At 41.9% G+C, this 22,374-nt stretch overlaps 1 protein-coding gene across 6 annotated transcripts in view; it reads right to left on the reverse strand.

Annotated features, from left to right (window-relative positions):
- CADPS (calcium dependent secretion activator) overlaps nucleotides 1–22,374 on the reverse strand; it is a 376,860-nt gene that overhangs the window by 234,645 nt on the left and 119,841 nt on the right. The gene's annotated exons all lie outside the window — the stretch shown is intronic.

Here is a 22,374-nt window from a genome sequence, read left to right on the forward strand (position 1 = left end):
ACAAAATAGTTAATACTGTTATACCAATAATGAAAGGGAGAAAAAAAAGCAGCCAGTGATGGAAGAAATAGTATTACAGCATGTCTGCCTGTCTGCCTGCCTGCCTGTCTGCCTGTCTATCTATCTATCTATCTATCTATCTATCTATCTATCTATCTATCTATATCTATCTATCTATCTATCTATCTATCTATCTATCTATCTATCTATCATCTATCTATCTATCTATCTATCTATCTATCATCTATCATCTATCATCTATCTAGCTATCTAGCTATCTCCATCTATCTATCAATCTATCTTCTATCATCTATCTATCTATCTATCTATCTATCTATCTATCTATCTATCTATCATCTATCTATCATCTATCTATCTATCTATCTATCTATCATCTATCATCTATCTATCTATCTAGCTATCTATCTCTATCTATCTATCTATCTATCTATCTATCTATCTATCTATCTATCAATCTATCTATCTATCTATCTATCTATCTATCTATCTATCTATCTTCTATCTATCGTCCACCTATCATCTATCTATCTATCTATCTATCTATCTATCTATCTATCTATCCGTCTGTCTGTCTATCATCTATCTATCTATCTATCTATCTATCTATCTATCTATCATCTATCTATCTATCAGCTATCTAGCTATCTAGCTATCTCTATCTATCTATCTATCTATCCGTCTATCTATCTATCTATCTATCTATCTATCTATCTATCTATCTATCTATCAGCTATCTAGCTATCTCCATCTATCTATCTATCAGCTATCTCTCTATCTCTCTATCTCTCTTTCTATCGTCTACCTATAATCTATCTATCTATCCATCCATCCATCTGTCTATCTGTCTGTCTATCCATCTATCTATCTATCCATCCATCTGTCTATCTATCATCTATCTCCATCTATCTATCATCTATCAATCTATCTTTCATCTATCTATCTATCTATCTATCTATCTATCTATCTATCTATCTATCTATCATCTATCTATCTATCTATCTATCTATCTATCTATCATCTATCTATCTATCTATCTCCATCTCTCTATCATCTCTCTATCATCTCTCTATCATATAGCTATCATCTAGCTATCTATCTAGCTATCATCTATCTACTTTGTAAGATGCCAGGAAATGAGAAGCAAGCATAAATAAAATATAGACATAGCACTTTTCAAAGTTTTCTGTGCTAGTAATGATGCTGTGTAGTCATTTGCAGCCTGTTGCACAATCTATCAGACACATAGCTTTATCCCTCCATATCTTACAAATAGCTGCATTTACTCTTTTCTGCAGTATTTAACTGTAAAGAGAAAGGCATCTAGTGTCAGAAACTCCAAACTCCCCAAAATGTCTTCCTTCATAAATGCCATTATGTGTTGTTGTCGTTGTCATTGTCATTGTCTTCTTCTTGTTCAACTTCTCTCACCACCAAAGGAACACAAGTGAATAGTAAAGAGAACCCGCACAAGCGACACTGACAAAAAAAAACCCCCACACATACATTAAGTAAAAGAGAAACATTGCCTCCTGACCCCACCCCACGCCCACCCACCACGGCCCCCTCCACCTCTTCCCCCTTTCCTCCTAATGTAACCCTAATGTCTCAACAAATGAAACTGAGCTATGGAAAATGTAACTTGAAAAAAGAGACATTGCACATACCTTTGTAAACCAAGAAAACTTTAATTAAAAAAGGGGGGGGAATAGAGATACTAACTAAAAACCACTTTTTATTTCATTTTTCACTCATTCAGTTCATCCCCCCTGCCCCCGCAGTACCACCTCCATTCATTTTACTGGGGTTGTTCTATGTCTTGCTGCTAAGAGGAACCTTAATTAAAAATACTCTCAAGTGAGGATCCAAACTAGGATGCCCAGCTTTTTACCTTTGACTGCATGAACTGCTCTGTGCCTTGCCTAGAAATATCCAGATTATAACTATGTTTTGTGGTAGTCAACAAAAGAGGTTTAAAGACTGTCTCTGGGCAAATCTTTAAAAAAATGTAGTATAAACACTGACAACTGGGAAACACTGGCCCATAGCTGCCAAGTTATCCCTTTTTTAAAGGGATTTTCCCTTATGCTGAATAGGCTTCCTCATGAGAAAAGGGAAAACTTGCAGCTATGCACTGGCCTGTGAGCGCTCCAGTTGGAGAACAGCCTTTACCAAAGGTGTCATGGGCTTTGAAGACACTCAAACTCAGGACGCAAGGGAGAAACGTGCTAAGAGGAAGGCACGCTTGGCAAATCCACACCGTGATCAACTCCGCCCGGAAACCAATGTCCCCACTGTGGAAGGACGTGTGGATCCAGAATTGCCTCCACAGTCACTTACGGACCCATTGTGAAAACCGTGTTTATGGAAGACAATCTTACTCGGATACGAGTGATCGCCAAAGAAGACGAAAGAAGAAGTGTTTGTGTGTGCGCATGCACACCATCCAACCAGACTATTACCATTAACATCTTTTTTTTGCTTCTGCGAGAAGAGCTGATGCCTTCCTTTACTTTCCCAAGACAGCTGCTGCCATGCTTCACTATCAAATGCCAGTTATGCCTTTTATATAGAGAAAGAAAGCTTGACTGCTGAAAGGACATCATTGCTTGAATGCACACCCCCACGAACATTTTTATTACAGGCACGGAAAGCTGATAATGTCTACTTTCTGAAAGTTCGGGCATGATGTTCCTTTTGAGGTCCCTCCTTTCCCACCTCTGTGCAAGGTTCTTATTATTATATCACCTATTGACCGCAGAGAAAATGCACCACTTTCCCAAGGAACTTTCAGTGAGTCCTACACGTGCTTTCTCAGAAGTAAGTGTTCAATTGAGCTTACACTGTAGTAGAGTATTTCCAGCCTATCATTGCCAGAAGCCTTCCGTGTATTTTATCTTAATTATTGATCAGTTCACCTCCTCTCCCTCAGACTTTGCAAATGCCGAAGCTCTCAACGATCCCTTCTAGCTATGGGAGAGAAAAGAGAGAGAGAGGGGAAAAAATAAAATAAAATCTCCCGGAGCGCTTTGTGTACAGTAGTGCTATCTTTGGTGACAGTTCTCCATAAAACACTTTTATAAGCCGGCTTGGGGTTTGCTGTAAATACCACCCTATATTTTATCCTTCTCGGGAGACAAATTGCTCCATACAGCAAACGCTCGCTTGCTTGCTTGGTGCAGTGCAGTGCAGTCTGGAAAGTTACAGCCGCAGGAACCATTACGGTTTCAATTCCCATCTGACTAGACATGAGCGCTTAGGTTATAGTTCCCTGAATGTATTAGACTATGCCATCTATCCATCAACGCATTGCTGAACCTGCAAGCTGCACCAGCTGCTTCTTTGCACAGGCAGGTGTGCAGTAAACTGTATTCGTAAACTCAGGTCGCGTTTCTGCACGCATGGGCTAGTTCCTGGCTGCTCCTGGAAAACCTCTCATTCCAAGGCAAAGGATGTTGAAATGTGGGGAAGGACCTAATCTGCTCTCAGCGAGAGCTGCCATCAGGTCCTTGTTTAGGTCCTCTCTGTCACCGCACTATTGTCCCCTATGTAAGAATGCAGTACATAGACATTCCTATCTACTGCATTGAAAAGACTGATTGCTGTCTTCTGCCTCTGCATTTCAGTTAAGTGAAGGATATTGCTACGGTCATGGTGCTTTCTTTGGTAATTCAAAAGCTTGTTATTCTGAGCTCTTTTCATTGAGGTTAACTGCACTGCCCAAAATAAACTCGCAGGCTATATTTGGAAGGGAAGGTTGCTGTTTTGCTTGAAATATGTCCTCTTGCTTTCCTTACTGCCGTAGCACCTTTCATTTTGCAGGCGTTTTCAAAGAACAATCTCCAGAAAACAAGGGCCAATCATTTGTATGGTGATGTTAGTTCCAAAGTAGCATCCTCAGGTCAGTGCTCAGAACACAGATGCCTTGGCCCTCCATGATTTAGTGGACCACAGGGACACTGCTCTCGGGTTTGCAAGGACATCTCCTACAGCTGCTGGCAATGACATTTCTGCTTCTGAAGGAAAGCAGGACATCAAGCATTGGCACACTTTTTTATGGCAACTCAAGGATTACATCTGTGTCTTGAACTTATGCCCTGGAAGCATGTTCCAAAACAACATTAATGCTACTTTTCAGAATAGTGTCACCTCTGATTCAAGATCCATACACATGGCCTATGAGACACATGTTCCCACCAGATTTGTTTTCTGTCAGAAAAAAAGCCCAGATCCACTGTAGCTGCTTTCAGAACCTCAACAGGCAATGTATTTCTCACATTAAGTCTAGATGACTCAGGAAAAGACGTCAAGGAAATGAAGCTTAGTAAAAGAAGATTAGTCTCTCCCCCACCCCCAAAAAATCTGCAGCAAACTTGCCTAGATTTGATGGGTGAACTGATTCCACCATAATTCACAATTATGCGAATTATGACCAAGTTATAAATTTAATGTTAAGAATACCTAAGGTCAAAAGTTTTCCATTATTATGAGATTCTGAAGTATGTTTGTAGTTAAATTTACCATAAAAGAGCTCTAAAACATTTTCTTCTATATTGTCCTTTTTTAAAAAAAGGCAAGAGCCTCTCTGAGGTGGAAGCATCTCCTGCCGCAAAGCTTTCAAAACCGGGTCAGAAATGTCACTGGAAGTGGTGCTTTGTGGTCATGTAATGTTGTTTCCGGGAGCTGTGCTGTGGCTGCCTACATATCATACAGAAACCACAGATAAGGCCAATGGGATAAAGTCAATAGAAAGTGCCACAGGGCTGTCAAATTATGGGAAGCAACTCTTCCTGGATGAAGCTTCAGTCTATCTTTGGCTGCTGCGCGTGACTCTATTTCACATATGTCACAGTATGTGTCCATTTCATTTGCGCTTTTATGTGCAATCATTGTAGCCGGTGCTATTTTTCCAGAAAAAGAGGTGCTGGAACTCACAATGAAAGCCTCCCTTGTTCTCCCCTAAATAGCAATGGTACCCACCTAAGAGGTACCGGAACTGAGTTCCGGCGAGTTCCGGCTGAAAAAAGCCCTGGTTGTCTTATATTGCTATTTCTATCAGTTACATTGGCTACCTTCTGATACTTTATGCTTTTTTTGCATAATTTGCAGGCCCCCCCTCCTTTGCCCTTTGTGTCCCCATTATGCTGACCACACAGGCACCGACCATATAAATGAACTTACAATCCATCTGAGCTTTAGCTATGAAAATATTAAAGTTTATTGGATTGAAGTCAGACCTCTTTATGCAATGAGAATTACAAACATATTAGATTTGACTTATGAACTAATCTCAAATTTCAGCTGCATCACTATATTTGGCTAGATTTGACGGCAAGAATATGTGGCCTGTCCTGTCTAAGAGCCTGAGGCAGATAACAGCATTAGAGACAGAAAGAAAAGAAAATAGATCTCTATCTTGCAGGCACACACTGAACATATTTCTTATCTTGGAATGACGGAATTATGGCCATATTGAGGATGGGCAATTATATTATACTGTACATATTATTATAGCCAGTGTGGCTGCAAGTTTTAATTGGTTTTAATGGCTATCAGCTTGATTAACAAGTAATGAACATGTTTATTTGGCAAGGCTTATTTTAACCTCAGTTGGCAGGGCCGGTCTTACCATTCGGCAGAAAGAGGTAGCCACCTCAGGCAGACCATTTTGTGTATCGTGGGAGGGAGGAAAATTATTTATTATATTTATGATTATTGTACATTGACTGTCAGGGAAGGAGAGAGGGGCACTTGTGTGATTTTCTGCCTCAAGAACCAAAATGTCAGGGATGAGCCAGTGGTTTCCAGTTCCCCGGAGGGAAACCGGGCGGGGGGGGGGGGGGAGAGAATAGGACGTTAGGCCTGAGGAGGAGGGAGATAATGAGGGGAGAGCTGTTGGAGTTAGTCTAGAGCAGGCATCCCCAAACTTCAGCCCTCCAGATGTTTTGGACTACAATTCCCATCATCCCTGACCACTGGTCCTCTTAGCTAGGGATCATGGGAGTTGTAGGCCAAAACATCTGGAGGGCTGCAGTTTGGGGATGCCTGGTCTAGAGGCTAGAGAGCCAGGAAGTTCACAGGAGCAGCAAGGGTTAAGCTCGAGTTCAGAATCAAGGGGGTGGGGCTTACCCCAGCTCCCTTGAGACGTGCAGAAAAGAGGAGGGTTGAAAGGCCAGGCGGGAGACTCCGTCATTTTATGGGCTGCTGGAGGGGCAAGCGCAGGCCTCAGCAGAGATCTGAACTGAGTGACTCTGATGGGTGATTATTACGTGCTAATGACCTATTGTATATAAATAAAGTTTATAAAAACATCAGGAGACTCTCGTGGTGATTGTTGTGAAGAGAAGAAGCCCTGGCAGCCCTGACACAAAATGACTTGTCTAGCCCCATGCATCCGGATAGCTCAGTTGGTTAGAGCATGGTGCTGATAATGCCAAATTTGCAAGCCTGATCCCCATAAGGGACAGCTGCATCTTTCTGCATCGCAGGGGGTTGGACTAGATGATCCCCCAGGATCCCTTCCAGTTCTATGATTCTATGATCAATGCGACACTGTGTAGCAAGGATGGGGAACCAACTTGTGCCAGCTCCTGCTTTCTTCACCCTTGGCCACTGGCCATGCTGGCTTGGGCTGATGATAGTGGATTCCCAAGAACACCTGGGGGCCACTGGTTCCCCATCCCTGCCATATAGATCACATGAGTGAGCCAGCAGTAAATCACACTGTGCATGTTGGAGTTAACTCTTTATTAGGAGAAAGTGTCAGGCCTTATGAGCACAGCAACTCACCTCCGGTAGGTCTTGCCCCCATGAAGCAGCTACTGAGACTGAAGGTCCCTGCTTCCACACAGCTGCCTAAGCTCCCTCCACTCCAGGATTTCCCCCAACCAATCTGAGACTGCATCTGGGTGAAGCCAACTTCTCTGCCCTTTTCATGCCTCTCCTGGTTCTGGGAGACCAGGTAGGAGGGGAGCTAGTCGCAGCAGGAGAGGGAGATACATGAGCCTCTTCACCAGACGGACTCATCTCTGTCTCTTGGCCTCCCTCCTCTCCTAAATCAGCTTCTGCCTCTGCTTCTGGACTGTTCTCCACCCCAGCTTCTTCATGGTCACTAAACCCTGTTGCATCTTCCGCTTCCAACACCTCCCTCCCCAATTTTCTCCCTCTGACCACTTATTGTTGTCCCACCACCGATCCCCTGGCTCTGAGCCTTGTTCCCCTGGAGGTTCCTCAGCTGGTGCCTCCCACCGCTCCTCTGCGTCCATCCAGTCCCTGTCATCGAGAACTTGGTCTCCACAGCAAGTATTAATACGCCAATGCAAAAAATCATTCACCAGACTCGATTTCATTAGGATTGTCACCTGACCAGAAACCTTACCCCACCCCACCCCAGCCCAGCCTGGGCTTCCTCCTATGCCTTTAACAACAGCTTGACCTGCAGAAACCAGCAGGTAAAGCTTTCCACGACAGAGGTAATTTTCCACATAGCTATGCAGAAGCTGACTATTTATAATAAATGAAGTCATTCGCTCATATGGATGTGCATTGTTGGTGCTGGCAAAAAGGCTGCAACCTGCTGTTACTATTAAATTTTCTTTATTATACCAGCAAGCATCCTCCTTCTTCATCTATTTAATAACGATCAAAGCCTGAAGTACAAAAATAAGCAAAAGCTATGAGAAAGAGGAGACAATTTGGTAAGAGCCAGAGCTTCTTCCCTTCGTTACTGAAATCTTATTTCACAGTTCAGAGATTTCAGGCCTGTGCCTGGGTGTACTATAATAAACATATTCCCAAAGCTTCAGGCAATTGGCCCACCTTTTCTGAATGCTAATAGCAAAGGCCAAAACAGCTTTATTACTATAAATAAATTTGGCTCTGCTTGTGGAATCTATATTTTTTTTTAAGACATCGTGCAATCAAATAAGTGCCAAGTTCTGGATATTACTTGCAACTCTGTTTACTTGGAGGGTGTTATGTTTATTTGCTATAGGAAAACTATGTATTCATTCATTCATTCATTCATATTTGTAACCTTCCTGTATCGCAAATACTTGAGACAGCACCAGCATTTAGAAGCATGTGGTATTTGTGTACGAATGTGTGCATGGATCTAACTGTGCTTACAGGACAGTACCCATACTGGAGAACAATATCTCCCATCAAGATGCACAGCACAAATTGACCTCAGAGTTAGAACAATGAGAACCGTAAGCTTCAGTGCTCAATGATACCCAGCTCTACCTCTCTTTTAAATCAGAACCAGTGAAGGCGGTGAAGGTCCTGTGTGAGTGTCCGGAGACGGTTGGAGGATGGATGGTAGCTAACAGATTGAGACTGAATCCTGACAAGACAGAAGTACTGTTTGTGGGGGGCAGGAGGCGGGCAGGTGTGGAGGACTCCCTGGTCCTGAACGGGGTAACTGTGCCCTTGAAGGACCAGGTGCGCAGCCTAGGAGTCATTTTGGACTCACAGCTGTCCATGGAGATGCAGGTTAATTCTGTATCCAGGGCAGCTGTTTATCAGCTCCATCTGGTACGCAGGCTGAGACCCTACCTGCCTGCGGACTGTCTCGCCAGAGTGGTGCATGCTCTAGTTATCTCTCACTTGGACTACTGCAATGCGCTCTATGTGGGGCTACCTTTGAAGGTGACCCAGAAACTACAATTAATCCAGAATACGGCAGCTAGGCTGGTGACTGGGAGTGGCCGCCGAAACCACATAACACCAGTCCTGAAAGACCTACATTGGCTCCCAGTACGTTTCCGAGCACAATTCAAAGTTTTGGTGCTGACCTTCAAAGCCCTAAACGGCCTCAGTCCAGTATACCTGAAAGAGTGTCTCCACCCCCATTGTTCTACCCAGACACTGAGGTCCAGCGCCAAGGGACTTCTGGTGGTTCCCTTGCTACGAGAAGCCAAATTACAGGGAACCAGGCAGAGGGCCTTCTCGGTAGTGGAACAATAATTACCAGACCTTTAGAAGGCATCTTAAGGCAGCCCTGTTTAGGGAAGCTTTTAATGTTTGATGGATTTCTGTATTTTAATGTTTTGTTGGTAGCCGCCCAGAGTGGCTGGGGGAACCCGACCAGATGGGCGGAGTATAAATAATAAATTATTATTATCATTATTATTATAATGTCACTGGAGATTTTACGTTAGAAGAACCCAGCTGCATCAAACCAAAGGCCTATCAAGCCTAATCCTGATTATTTTTATATTAAAAAACCCATTCTCCATCATTTAATGGGAAATGCAATTATATTAAAAATTATCAAAGGGGAGAGAAAATTTTGGTGAAATTCTCATGGGTGGGGTACAGGATTTTTGTTGTACTTAAGTTACTTTTCAAGCAACTGAAGGCTCTCTCTCTCTCTCTCTCTCTCTCTGTCCTTTCCTACATTCTACAAATAATTTCACCAGTGAGTGGTCTGCAACCTGCAGCCTTCCCAGGTGTCCGTGCTTCCATTAAATCCCAACTCCGCACGTTTTTTTTTCCTTCCAAGGATCTGGAAGCATGGACAATCGGGGTGGCCGCAGAGCACTGGAGAAATTTTTACAGAAAGAAAATCACATACACATCAGTCTCAAGCACTTCACAATGGTATGATACAAAATCTGCACCCCAGCCAAAATTCTAAAGAGATCTGAAAATAACCTGACAAGATCACACACGGGATGTGAGGGCAACATGTTCTTTAGCATATTCAGAGAGGCATAGTGCCTCTGGTGCTGGAGACAGTAAGCTACCATTATGTCTACCAGCCATTGATAACTTCATCCTCCACTAATTATTCTAATCCCTTTTTAAAGCCATCTGAGCTGGAGGCCATCATACATCTCCTGGGAGTGAATTCCATAGTCAACTACTATCTAGTCCAACATCTTGTGGGACGTGGGTGGTGCTATGGTCTAAACCACTGAGCCTCTTGGGCTTGCCGATCGGAAGGTCGGCGGTTCAAATCCCTGCGACGAGGTGGGCTCCTGTTGCTCTGTCCCAGCTCCTGCCAACCTAGCAGTTCAAAAGCACACCAGTTTAAGTAGATAAATAGGTACTGCTGCAGCAGGAAGGTAAATGGTGTTTTCATGCGCTCTGGTTTCTGTCATGGTGTTCCGTTGTGCCAGAAGCGATTTAGTCATGCTGGCCACATGACCTGGAAAGCTGTCTGTGGACAAACGCCGGCTCGCTCAGACTGAAGTGAGATAAGCGCCACAACCCCATAGTCGCCTTTGACTGCCCAGGGGTCATTTACCTTTTACCTAGTCCAACATCTTATTCTCACAGTGGCCAAGCAGATGCCTGTGGGAGATCTGCAAGCAGGATCTAAACATGAGGCTACTCTCCCGTCCTGTGGCATCCAGCAACTGGTATTCAAAGTAATTACTGCCTCCAACCAGGGAAGCAAACAACAGCCATCATGGATATAACGTATGTGTGTAAGATCATTTATAATGGGTACTGGCAGTTATAATATTTATTAAGCTATCATCCCCAAACCAGAAGAAGAACAGAACTAAACCACTGTACTATTAAACTGCATTGTTGAATTGGAAATGGGATGGGCTCTTTATTTTCAAATCTTACCTGTATTAACTGAGGTTTTTAACAATGGGTTAAAAAACAACAACCCCAGTACAGCAGATCAAACGAATCAGCCGAGAGCAAATGGTTTGGTTTTCAGCCTGGGTTTGACACTGCAGAGAAATTCACATGTTAAGATGTGCCCTGATAATTATCACTGCAGACGGCACCCTTGAATGTCCCGACCTGTATCATACTTAAGCATAATGACAATTCACTGAACCACTGCAAAGAGAAAGATAAGTCTCTGCTTAATATCAGTGCCTTGATTACAAAAGAGCTGATGGCAGGAGAAGGCAAAGTGAAACATACAGCATTTTAAAATCTCGCATGGCTCATTGTTTAAAAGCCCCTACCTGTTGTTTTTTGTTTTGTTTTTTTTAAAAAAGCCTCGGAACAGGAGAATGTCCTTGCCAACTTACAAGAGAAACCTTTTACCCCATATTTTCTCTTCCAGAATGAATTTCTTAAAGTCATTTCTAAAAGATAATACTTTCAATCTCTCTCCACTTCAGTGCTTGTACGACATTTACTATTAATGTTTACACCTGAACGATGCATTTGGGTTGGGGAAAAGGGGTTATGTTCAGTTTGTATATCCCCCCTCCCCGGTAAAAAAAATTAAAGTAAAAAAAAAAAAATCTACGACTGCAAAACTCCTAGATCCAAGGACACTTCCAAACAAACTATCTCACTGTTTTCAGTGCATTTTGCTTTCACTTTCCTTATGGCTAAAAGCCACTCTTTGGGGGAAGTGGATTTGCTGTCCAAGACCTTCCAACAAACTATTTAATTTGATGGTTTGTGATGGAATCCCAACCAAAAATAGTGACAGCAAGATTACAAGAAAGTAATTTGAGACCGAGGCTCTGAGAATGGACCCCAAAACCACCTTATCAGAGGGAATATTTATTTATTATTATATATTTGTTGGATATGGCGGACACAATGGAACATGGCAAGACAGCAGAGGACAACTCCCACGGTGCTAAGCAATAGTCCCCCATTATAATTTTCTGGAAATTGCCTTGGACGTAGGAGTGGAACCACTGTAATATGGTGCCCCCAACCCTCCACCTTCCACCAGAAGGAAAAGTATCAAAATCCACGGAGAGGTCAAGGATAGCGAATGATGTTGCATTGGCCACCTCTCTCTCCCAACAAATGTTATCAGCCAGTGCAAGCAAGGTGGTTTCAGTGCCATGACCGGGCCTGAAACCAGACTGAAATGGGCCCACATAATCAGTTTCCTCCAAGCATGCTTGAAGTCTGGTTGCCACTACCATCTTGAGTGCCTTGCCACCAATGGGGATATTCACCACTGGGTGATTGTTAAGCACTTCTGGGTCTAGGGAGGTCCTGTTAAGTAGAAACCAGTGGTTAGAGTGCTAGACTAGGAGATTAGAAGATCAGGGTTCAAATCCCCACTCAGCCATGAAGCTCAGTGGGTGATGTTGGGCCAGATGCTCAATCTCAGCCTAAGCTACTTCACAGGGTTGTTGCGAGGATAAAATGGGGAGGAAGAGAACTATGGGCTGCCACCTTGAGCAGCTTGGAAGAAAGGTGGGATAGAAATGCAATACTATATGCCTGTGAAACGTGGACCACTTATAAACGCCATCTCCAACTCTTCGAAAGATTCCATGAACGGTGTCTCCAAATTTTTTTACACGACTTGGGAAGTCAGGCTAACTAATGCCAGTGTACTGGAAGAAGCACAGATCACCAGTGTTGAAGCAATTATTCAACATTAACCTCATTGGACTGGTCATGTTGTGCAGATGCCTGATTATCATGCCCAGTCTTAAAAGGGGGATCAGAGCCCGCGAGACGCTATTGCGGGCTTAGGCCCCATCCAGAGCAGACATGATTTGAGACATCTCACCACTGTATATAGCATGCACCGACTGGGAACAGGATTTGACATACACAATAAAACTCTGAAAATCCAGAGGATGTGTGGAGTGCTTACTCGGGAGTAGCCAACACCCATCTGTGACACCCACCTTACAGAGTTAACTCTACAATGGGAGACTGTGCCACCCTCAGCAACCTGGCAGAATGATGGGATGTAAGTGATGGTGATTATGATGGTGATAAAAGAAAAAGAAAAGCAGTTTATATGTGAACAGCATCTCAGGGTGCTCCTTTGAATGTCTGACATTGCTAGGACACTAAGTGGGAGCTGCAAATGGATCTGGAAGTGGGGTGGGGGAGAATTGCTGCTTTTTTGTTTCAATTCAATGATGTATATAAAAAAAGGAATCCTAGAAATGGCACAGCCTGGAGCCATTCCGAGAACACAATTGCTAAAATTGATTTCGAAGGTTAACAACCAGCTCTTACTTTGAACTCTCATTTTATAGGACCAGTTTTTCTTAGTCTCCCTCTTTAGTATGTGACCAGCGACTGTCCTGTCCTTTTGTGATATCAAGAGAGATGCTTGCTGGCTTATTATTCATATCTAACTGAATTTATCTCTGCCGATAGCCTACTGTACAAGTCTTAATGTTATTGAAAAGGATTTATTGGACATGCGGTGAACCTTTTATTTGACTCAGATTGGATTTTCTCTCTCGCGGCTGACCAGTGTTCTGGTTTGGTGATATTCTTCCCTAGAACCCTCTTCCTTGTTCCCCGCGGAATTTATTCTTACCAGGCACAGATCGTTATTAATGATTAGTAGGGTTTTGCTAGGAGTTTATGGTCTCTGGACAGGAGAACAAACCATAAAACCCGTCTTATGGTTAAAGCACAGTTTTCATGACTTGCATTACTTAGGGTTGGGATGCAGTCTGGATCAGATTAAAGCACTGCTAGTTTATATAATAGGGAATCTGTATAAAACTGAGGAGAAAGCCAGGCAGTGTGAGAATGATGAGGGCTGCCCCCCACTCAGCCACAACTTTGGGCTCTTGCCTTCCCAAAGGTGCCTCTAGCTCTGAAATTAGGAAAGTGAAATTGAAAATTGTCGCCCCCTTCTCCTTGTGCCCTCAATCTTTCCCAACACCAGGGTCTTTTCCAGGGAGTCTTCTCTTCTCACGAGGTGGCCAATGTATTGGAGCCTCAGCTTCAGGATCTGTCCTTCCAGTGAGCACTCAGGGCTGATTTCCTTCAGAATGGATAGGTTTGATCTTCTTGCAGTCCATGGGACTCTCAAGAGTGCAGTGCTAGTTTATGAAATACGGTCAATTCCACACTATTGCACTATTGTTGTTGTTTTCTCTCAATGTGCTGCTACCTGGGTTGGGGAGGCATGAAATACTCTTGTGTCTGAAATGGGAGAATGGTGTTTATGAGCAACCAAGGTCAATAATGCTCTTCATTGGATCAAAAAAAGGAATCTAGCAAACTCAGTAAGAAAATCGTGCCAACACACCAGGTGTGTTCATCTAAGAAGAGGAAGTAGTTTTGGTTTAGCCAATGGTTTAACTGCAACAGTGTAGCTTGGATTTTGAAAGGTAACCATTTGTTGATGTTCCTTATGAATATAGGACCAATTATGAGGGATGAGCATATAACTTAGGCAAACAGCCTCATGTGATCCTCAATCAAGCTAAACAAAACAAATCCGATATAATCACAGTGGGGTTCAAATGAGAAGCGTCCTCTCCTGTCTGAAGAGTTGTCCAGGTATGCTGTGAAATGTGATGACCAACGTACCTATGTGGTAAGTAGCGGAGAGACCATAGCTCAGTAGTACAGCAGGTCCCAGGTTCAATCCCCAACATCTCCAGGTAGGATTAGAAGGCACCCCTGCCTGAAATCCTAGAGAAACACTGTCACTCAGTGTAGACACTGCTGAATTAGATGGACCAATGACCTGACTCTGTATAAGGCAGCTTCATCTCTTCCTAACTGGGATGATGTTACTGCAAAAAAGGGGATGGGAAATATCAAATGCATTGGGAAACGATCCATAATGAATTGGGGAAAAAATGTTTAAAAGTACTTTTCCCCCAAAACCAGAGTCCTTTCGGTTGGGGATAATTCAGACTGAAATTCCCAGGTGTCAAAAAAGTTTATTTATGTACGCCACTACTGCGGCCTGTGTTTTGTTAGCCTAAAAATGGAAAACGAGCAAGGTCCCAACTAAAGAAGAATGGCAACTTAAGCTGATGGAATATGCACAGGTTGCAGATCTAACACAGAGAATAAGAGAACAAGAAGAACATACGTTTAGAGAAGAAGAAGAAGAAGAAGAAGAAGAAGAAGAAGAAGAAGAAGAAGAAGAAGAAGAAGAAGAAGAAGAGTAGTTTGGATTTGATATCCTGCTTTATCACTACCCTAAGGAGTCTCAAAGTGGCTAACATCCTCCTTTCCCTTCCTCCCCCACAACAAACACTCTGTCAGGTGAGTGGGGCTGAGAGACTTCAAAGAAGTGTGACTAGCCCAAGGTCACCCAGCAGCTGCATGTGGAGGAGCGGATACGCGAACCCAGTTCCCCAGATTACGAGTCTACCGCTCTTAACCACTACACCACACTGGCTCTCAAGAAGATTGGAAAGATTGGAAAATGTTTATTGAATAGATGGGGGGAAATTGTGTACACTTGAAAACGTTGGCAGCATTAAGATAAATTCAACAGTGTAAATAAGTTTTGATGGATATAATAATGGAATACTGAATGGTTTAGTTTATGTAAAATATTCAGGGATTTAAGATATGGGAAATGAATCATGGAAAGAGAAGAAGGGAAGTCATTGATATTTTAAGGATGTTTAAATGAGTATTTTAAATTGTATAACAGACAATTTAATAAAATTTTATCTATTTGTCTACCTATCTATCCATCATCTAAGGAAATATCAGATGCAAACTGATATTATGAAAAACAATCAAAAATTTGCTTTCTAAAGTATGAGTCAGCATCAGGAATAGCTCTCCTTTTATGGATGAGCTCAGCTATGCAATGTACTAGATGAAGCATAACTTTCTAATTAAATTGGAGTGTGATGCTTGAAATGCACCAAGACTACTGCTGTTCCTGGCCAGCTTCCAATCCCCAAGTGCTGATCAGCCATAACTTCAACCAGCTGTGAATGCGCTGCCCTAAATATACATATCATATTTCTTGCACACTTCCTAACATGTTTCTTCTTCCACATAGGCTGCAGTGGCTGCTCTCTAGTAAATTCCTGATATGATTCTTGTTGCCATTACTGTCTAAAAAAAACAACCCACAGATGTAGGTTGCAGCAGCATGAAAATCTATAAAGACTGAGAACCAAGCGCATACTCAAGCAAGTAAAAGCTTCCACTTGGAGCGAATCTGTGCGACAATTTCTCACAAGGTGAGAAATCACTGTAATTATTCTCTCATTTATACTTAAATACGTAGGGAGAAGTAAAAGATAGAGCCATTTTATTCTATTTTAAAATTTACTGAAATGCATTTTAGTGGGGCTGTTTTACTACACTACCGGGGGGGGGGGGGAGATTTACCGGAGTTCAATGATACATTTGAGCTAGGCAAAAACACTCAAAGGGTATGTCAAGCAAAGCCAGTTGAGGAGTGTGGCCTAGGAAAGAGGATGTGACTGGGAATGGGGAGTGGCCTGGGAAGAGTCTCAAATGTCATACAAATGTCATACATGGAGGGTTCTCCCCGGTGTTAAAAGCACCAAGAACTGAAGAACTCTTACCATTCTGATACCAAAGCCTACCAGGGAGCCAGTGTGGTGTAGTGGTTAAGAGCGGTAGACTCATAATCTGGGGAACTGGGTTTGCATCTCCGCTCCTCCACATGCAGCTGCTGGGTGACCTTGGGATAGTCACACTTCTTTGAAGTCTCTCAGCTCCACTCACCTCACAGAGTGTTTGTTGTGGGGGAGGAAGGTTAAAGGAGACTGTTAGCTGATTTGAGACTCCTTCAGGTAGTGATAAAGCGGGATATCAAATCCAAACTACTCCTCCTCCTCCTCCTCTTCTTCTTCTTCTTCTTCTTCTTCTTCTTCTTCTTCTTCTTCTTCTTCTTCTTCTTCTTCTTCTTCTTCTTCTTCTTCTTCTTCTTCTTCTTCTACCACAGGTGTACCCCCATTAAAAGGGACCCCTGACCATTAGGTCCAGTCGCGGACGACTCTGGGGTTGCAGTGCTTCTCTCGCTTTACTGGCCAAGGGAGCCAGCGTACAGCTTCCAGGTCAAGTGGCCAGCATGACAAAGCCGCTTCTGGCAAACTAGAGCAGCGCACGGAAACACCATTTACCTTCCCGCCGGAGTGGTACCTATTTATCTACTTGCACTGTGACGAGCTTTCAAACTGCTAGGTTGGCAGGAGCAGGGACTGAACAACGGGAGCTCACCCTGTCACGGGGATTTGAACTGCCAACCTTCTAATCAGCAAGCCCTAGGCTCTGTGGTTTAACCCACAGTGCCACCCGCATTACATTTCCATAAAAAGAACCTAGACAGAAGAGCACCTATATAGAACGCAACATCAAAAAGTACTCATTTATCTTTGCAACTGTAAAATATAACAAGGAGTGCCTACTGATTTGACCAGGAATGCCTGACTCCAAATCCATGCTCAGCCATGGAGTCAAGGCTACTCCTTATCTGGAATTGGGATTCAGATGCTTCCCAAATTAAGGTTGGAACTCACCCATTTGGAAGGAATGGAATTAGCTGCGAGTGGAACCCTACCAATCCACATAGTCCACTAACAACATATAATGGTCAATGGTGTCAAAAGCCACTAAGATGTCTATTTTTTTTTAAAATACATTTTATTCCAATTTTCCAAATTCAACAAATTAACAAAACCAATCTTTTATACAAAATCTTATATTCACATCTTTTACCTTGCTCCGCCGAGCTATGACTTCCCCCCCTCCCTTCATGCGGGTTTCTTGTTAATTCCCTTTTTTGCAGTTCCTTTTTTGACATATTGGTCAATTCGTAAGGTTTCTTTTAATCCTGCGAGAGTTTTTAACGATCTACAGTTTTTCTCCATGTAGTCCACATATTTACTCCAGTCCTTTTGAAACCTTGTCTCCCCCTGGTCACGAATCTTGCATGTCAATCTAGCAAGTTCAGCATAGTCCATCATTTTTGTCTGCCACTCCACAATTGTAGGTAATTCCTGTAATTTCCATTTTTGGGCTAACAAAGTCCTAGCCGCGGTTGTTGCATACATAAACAGTGTTTGATCTTCTTTTCTAATCTCTCCTCCCATTATTCCTAACAAAAATGCTTCTGGTTTTTTTGGAAAAGTATATCTAAACATCTTTTTCAATTCGTTATATAAACTTTCCCAAAATCTTTTAACTTTTTCGCATGTCCACCACATATGATACAATTCACCATCTTTCTCTTTACATTTCCAGCAACATTTGTCACTCATTCTATACATTTTAGCTAATTTAACTGGAGTTAAATACCATCTGTACATCATCTTATATACATTTTCTTTCAAGGCAGTACATGCTGTAAATCTTAAAGTTTGATTCCATAATTTCAACCACGCATCATATTCAATATTATGCCCCAAATCTTTTGCCCATTTAATCATCACTTCTTTTGTCAACTCATCTTTTGTATACCACTCCAACAACAAATCATACATCTTTGCCAAAAGCTTTGTTTTGCCTTCTAGCACTTCTATTTGAAATTTGGATCTTTTATCCTCAAAACCTATTTTTCTATCTTCTTTAAGCACATCATTTATTTGATGGTATTCTATCCATCCTGTTAACACTCCTTTAATGTCATCAAAAGGTTTTAAACTCCATCCTTTTTCAGTTTTCGTCAAGATTTCCTCATACGTGGCCCGCCTCTTCTCCATATTTACTTTCTTAACTGTTAATACCTCTGCTGGTGAGACCCACCAGGGTGTTTTAGTCTCTAACAGCCTTTTATTTCTTTCCCACACCTCGTATAGAGATCTTCTTATCACATGATTCGTAAACCCGGTATGTGATTTCTTTTTGTCATAACATAAATATGCATGCCATCCAAATCTATTGTTAAAACCTTCCAAATCTAACAAGTCCGTATTCTCTAGAATTATCCATTCTTTTATCCAACAGATACAAGACGCTTCATAATAGAGTCTCAAGTCTGGCAGGGCGAATCCACCTCTTTCTTTATTATCTACCAAAATTTTATGTTTTATTCTAGGTTTTTTCCCCTGCCAGACAAATCTTGATAAAATCTTTTGCCACTCTTGGAATTGCCTCGTACCTTTAACCACAGGTATAGTTTGAAATAGGAATAACATCTTAGGTAATACATTCATCTTTATTGTTGCGATTCTTCCTAAGAATGACATTTTCATATTAGTCCATCTTTCCAGGTCTTTCTTTATTTCCTTCCATACTTGTTCGTAGTTGTCACTATAAAGATTAATATTCTTTGCTGTCATCCATATTCCCAGATATTTTACCTTTTTAGCCACGTCGAATCCATGTTTTAACTGTAATTCCTGTTTTTCTTCTTTCGTCATATTCATTGCCATAACCTTGGTTTTTTGTCTATTTAATTTGAATCCTGCCAATTGGCCAAATTTCTCCATTACTTCTATAGCTTCTGCCACACTTTCCTTTGGATTTTCCAATGTTAAAACTAAATCGTCTGCGAAGGCTTTCACTTTAAATTGCTTTGCACCTACCTTAATACCTCTAATTGTAGATAGGTCTCTTAATCTGATCAATAATATTTCCAGGACCATGATGAACAATAACGGTGATAAAGGGCAGCCCTGTCTAGTTCCTTTTGTGATTTCAAAATATTCTGTTAGGGTGTTATTAATTATCAATCTTGCCTTTTGCTCTGAATAAATCGCCTCGATCCCATTCACGAATGTATTCTTCCCAACCATTGATTCCAAATTCCTCTTCATAAATTGCCAAGATATATTGTCAAAAGCTTTCTCAGCATCTACAAACATCAAAACAGCTGGTTTATCTATCTTGGTCTCCAGATATTCTATTACATCTATTATGTGTCTTACATTATCCTTTAACTGTCTACCAGGAAGAAAACCAGTCTGATCCTTATGTATTATTTGATTTAAAACTTCTTTCAATCTCTTGGACATTATATCTGCGAAAAGTTTATAATCATTATTCAATAATGAGATTGGTCTATAATTTTTGACTTCTAAGCCATCCGTATCCGGCTTTGGGATCAATGTTATATATGCCTCTTTCCATGTATTTGGGATCTTTCCCCCCAACAGAATATCATTCATCATTTCCTCTAAAACTGGAACCAACAGTTCATTCAGTACTCTATAATATTTCGCCGTTAAACCATCTGGTCCTGGAGCTTTACCTTGTTTCATTCTCCCTATTGCTTGTTGTAATTCTTGTGTCGTTATCCTGTTATTTAGCTTCTTCCTCTCTTCTTCTGGAATTGGTTTCAAGCCATATTTTCCTAGATACTCACTGATCTTCTTCTCATCTTCTTTCTTAAAAGCCACTAAGATGTCTAGAAGTACCAGTGAAGTTACATTCTACTCCCTTGCCTGAGCCAATCAATCAATCAATCAACCCCCAAATCAGCTGGAAAGCCCAACCAAATAGATGTCAGGATAGAAGAACCCCCAGTGCAGAATAGGCAGTTGTCTGTTGAAGACATGCCAGCAGAGATGGAGGATAAAGGGGAGGGAGACAATGGAATGCAAACAACCAGAGAAACAAGTAGGCAGTCAGTGAGGAAAGTTCATGTGAGAGAGCGAGGGAATGCACTGGAATGACAGCTTTTCAGAAGGAGGAGGGGAGCCTGTGAGCTTCTGAACCTGCAGGAGGGGAGGGCTTCAAGAAAGAGAGCAGGAAAAGCAGCATCATAAGAAAAGGACGCACTTCCATTTTTGCTGGAGAAGGAAGAAGAAAGAAAGTGAGATATCATCACTGTGATGGACACTGCTCGGAGAGAGAACTCCGAGCTGATGTGTTTTGTTTGGCAATAAACCAACCCCTTTTAATTAACCGGACTTGTGTGTTATCAGCTGCCGCTCACAATAGATTAAGAAAATCAACGTCACCCAGGAATATCGAGATATTAAGAAGACTATATAGTTAATTTTATATTTGTGCAAAACACATTTGTATTTCCCATGTCTATTATCCTTAAAAGTCTATTTATCATCACTTTGGCACTTTGCTTGAACTGGGCATGTGCGGTGGTGGTGGAATTCTCAGCAGCAGCTGCAGGGAAATCTACTTACATAAACACAAACATGCCACTAACTGGTACCTGAAGGGGTTAAAAACCCAACCTCTGATTGAGTGAAAGCATCCTAAGGAGTTTAATTGGCCATGCTTTAGCCATGACCATCTGTTCAGCAGTGTTTGGCTACTTTTCACGAGAACTATTGATCAGCCGCTGCTGGAGAAGACATCATTATGCTACATTAGATTTATTTGGTTTAATGGGAAAACTAATTCCTTTAAATTTAATTACAGTGGCTAGAAATTAGTCCTTTGAAACCCTGAAATATTGCAGAATTGTTTTAGGCTTTTTCGTTACAGCTGATTTGATGACATGTCTTTTTTATTCTTTATCATAGCTGCCAAGTTATCCCTTTTTTACAGGGATTTTCCCTTATGCTGAATAGGCTTTCTCGCGAGAAAAGGGAAAACTTGGCAGCTATGTTCTTTATTGCCGTGTGATGGTATTGTAATTAGGTTGTTCTTGTTGTTTTATATCAGGCATCCCCAAACTGCAGCCCTCCAGATGTTTTGGCCTACAACTCCCATGGTCCCTAGCTAAGAGGAGCAGTGGTCAGGGATGATGGGAATTGTAGTCCAAAACATCTGGAGGGCCGAAGTTTGGGGATGCCTGTTTTATATTATTGTAGGGAATTTCTTGGAGCATAGTGCTCCAAAGAAGTGTATTAGTGTATTAATAAATACACAAACATGTAATAATGAAATCTTATAATGAAATCTGAGAATTAGGTTCATGACTTCATGCATATATATTTCCCATATCCAAGCTGTTCAAACTGAGCCTGTCTGGCCCACATCTGTGCTGTTTATGAGATACTAAAGGTTACATGGATTAAAAACATTATAAAAATTTATTACATACAATCCGTCCTCATAGTAACTGCAAGATGATTTGATCTCCCAAGTAACATAATTTTATGTGTTCTTATGACGTTTCCGAGCACAGTTCAAAGTGTTGGTGCTGACCTTTAAAGCCCTAAATGGCCTCGGTCCAGTATACCTGAAGGAGTGTCTCCACCCCCATCGTTCTGCCCGGACACTGAGGTCCAGTACCGAGGGCCTTCTGGCGGTTCCCTCGTTGCGAGAAGCCAAGTTGCAGGGAACCAGGCAGAGGGCCTTCTCGGTGGTGGCTCCCGCCCTGTGGAACGCCCTCCCATCAGATGTCAAAGAAAAAAACAGCTACCAGATTTTTAGAAGACATCTGAAGGCAGCCCTGTTTAGGGAGGCTTTTAATGTTTAATAGATTATTTTATTTCATTTTTCTGTTGTAAGCCACCCAGAGTGGCTGGGGAAACCCAGCCAGATGGGCGGGGTATAAATAAATTATTGTTGTTGTTATTATTATTATTATTATTGTTATTATGACATTAGAAATCTCAAGGTAGCCAGCCATGCGAAGTCTGGGTCACAGCAAAAGGAACAGTTTTGGCACACATTTAAGGTTCACACACTTACGGCATAAGCTTCCATAGGAAGCTTCACATCATCAAATGCATGAAGATCTTTTTCTAAGCACACATGGTGTTGAGGTGGAGGGAACTGTGAGCAATGAGGTCAGAAAACCAAAAAGGTATTGCCACTGTCCATCACTGTTTGCATTTC

Source organism: Zootoca vivipara, chromosome 2 (assembly GCF_963506605.1).
Source record: "Zootoca vivipara chromosome 2, rZooViv1.1, whole genome shotgun sequence".
In the NCBI taxonomy this organism is placed as follows: domain Eukaryota; kingdom Metazoa; phylum Chordata; class Lepidosauria; order Squamata; family Lacertidae; genus Zootoca; species Zootoca vivipara.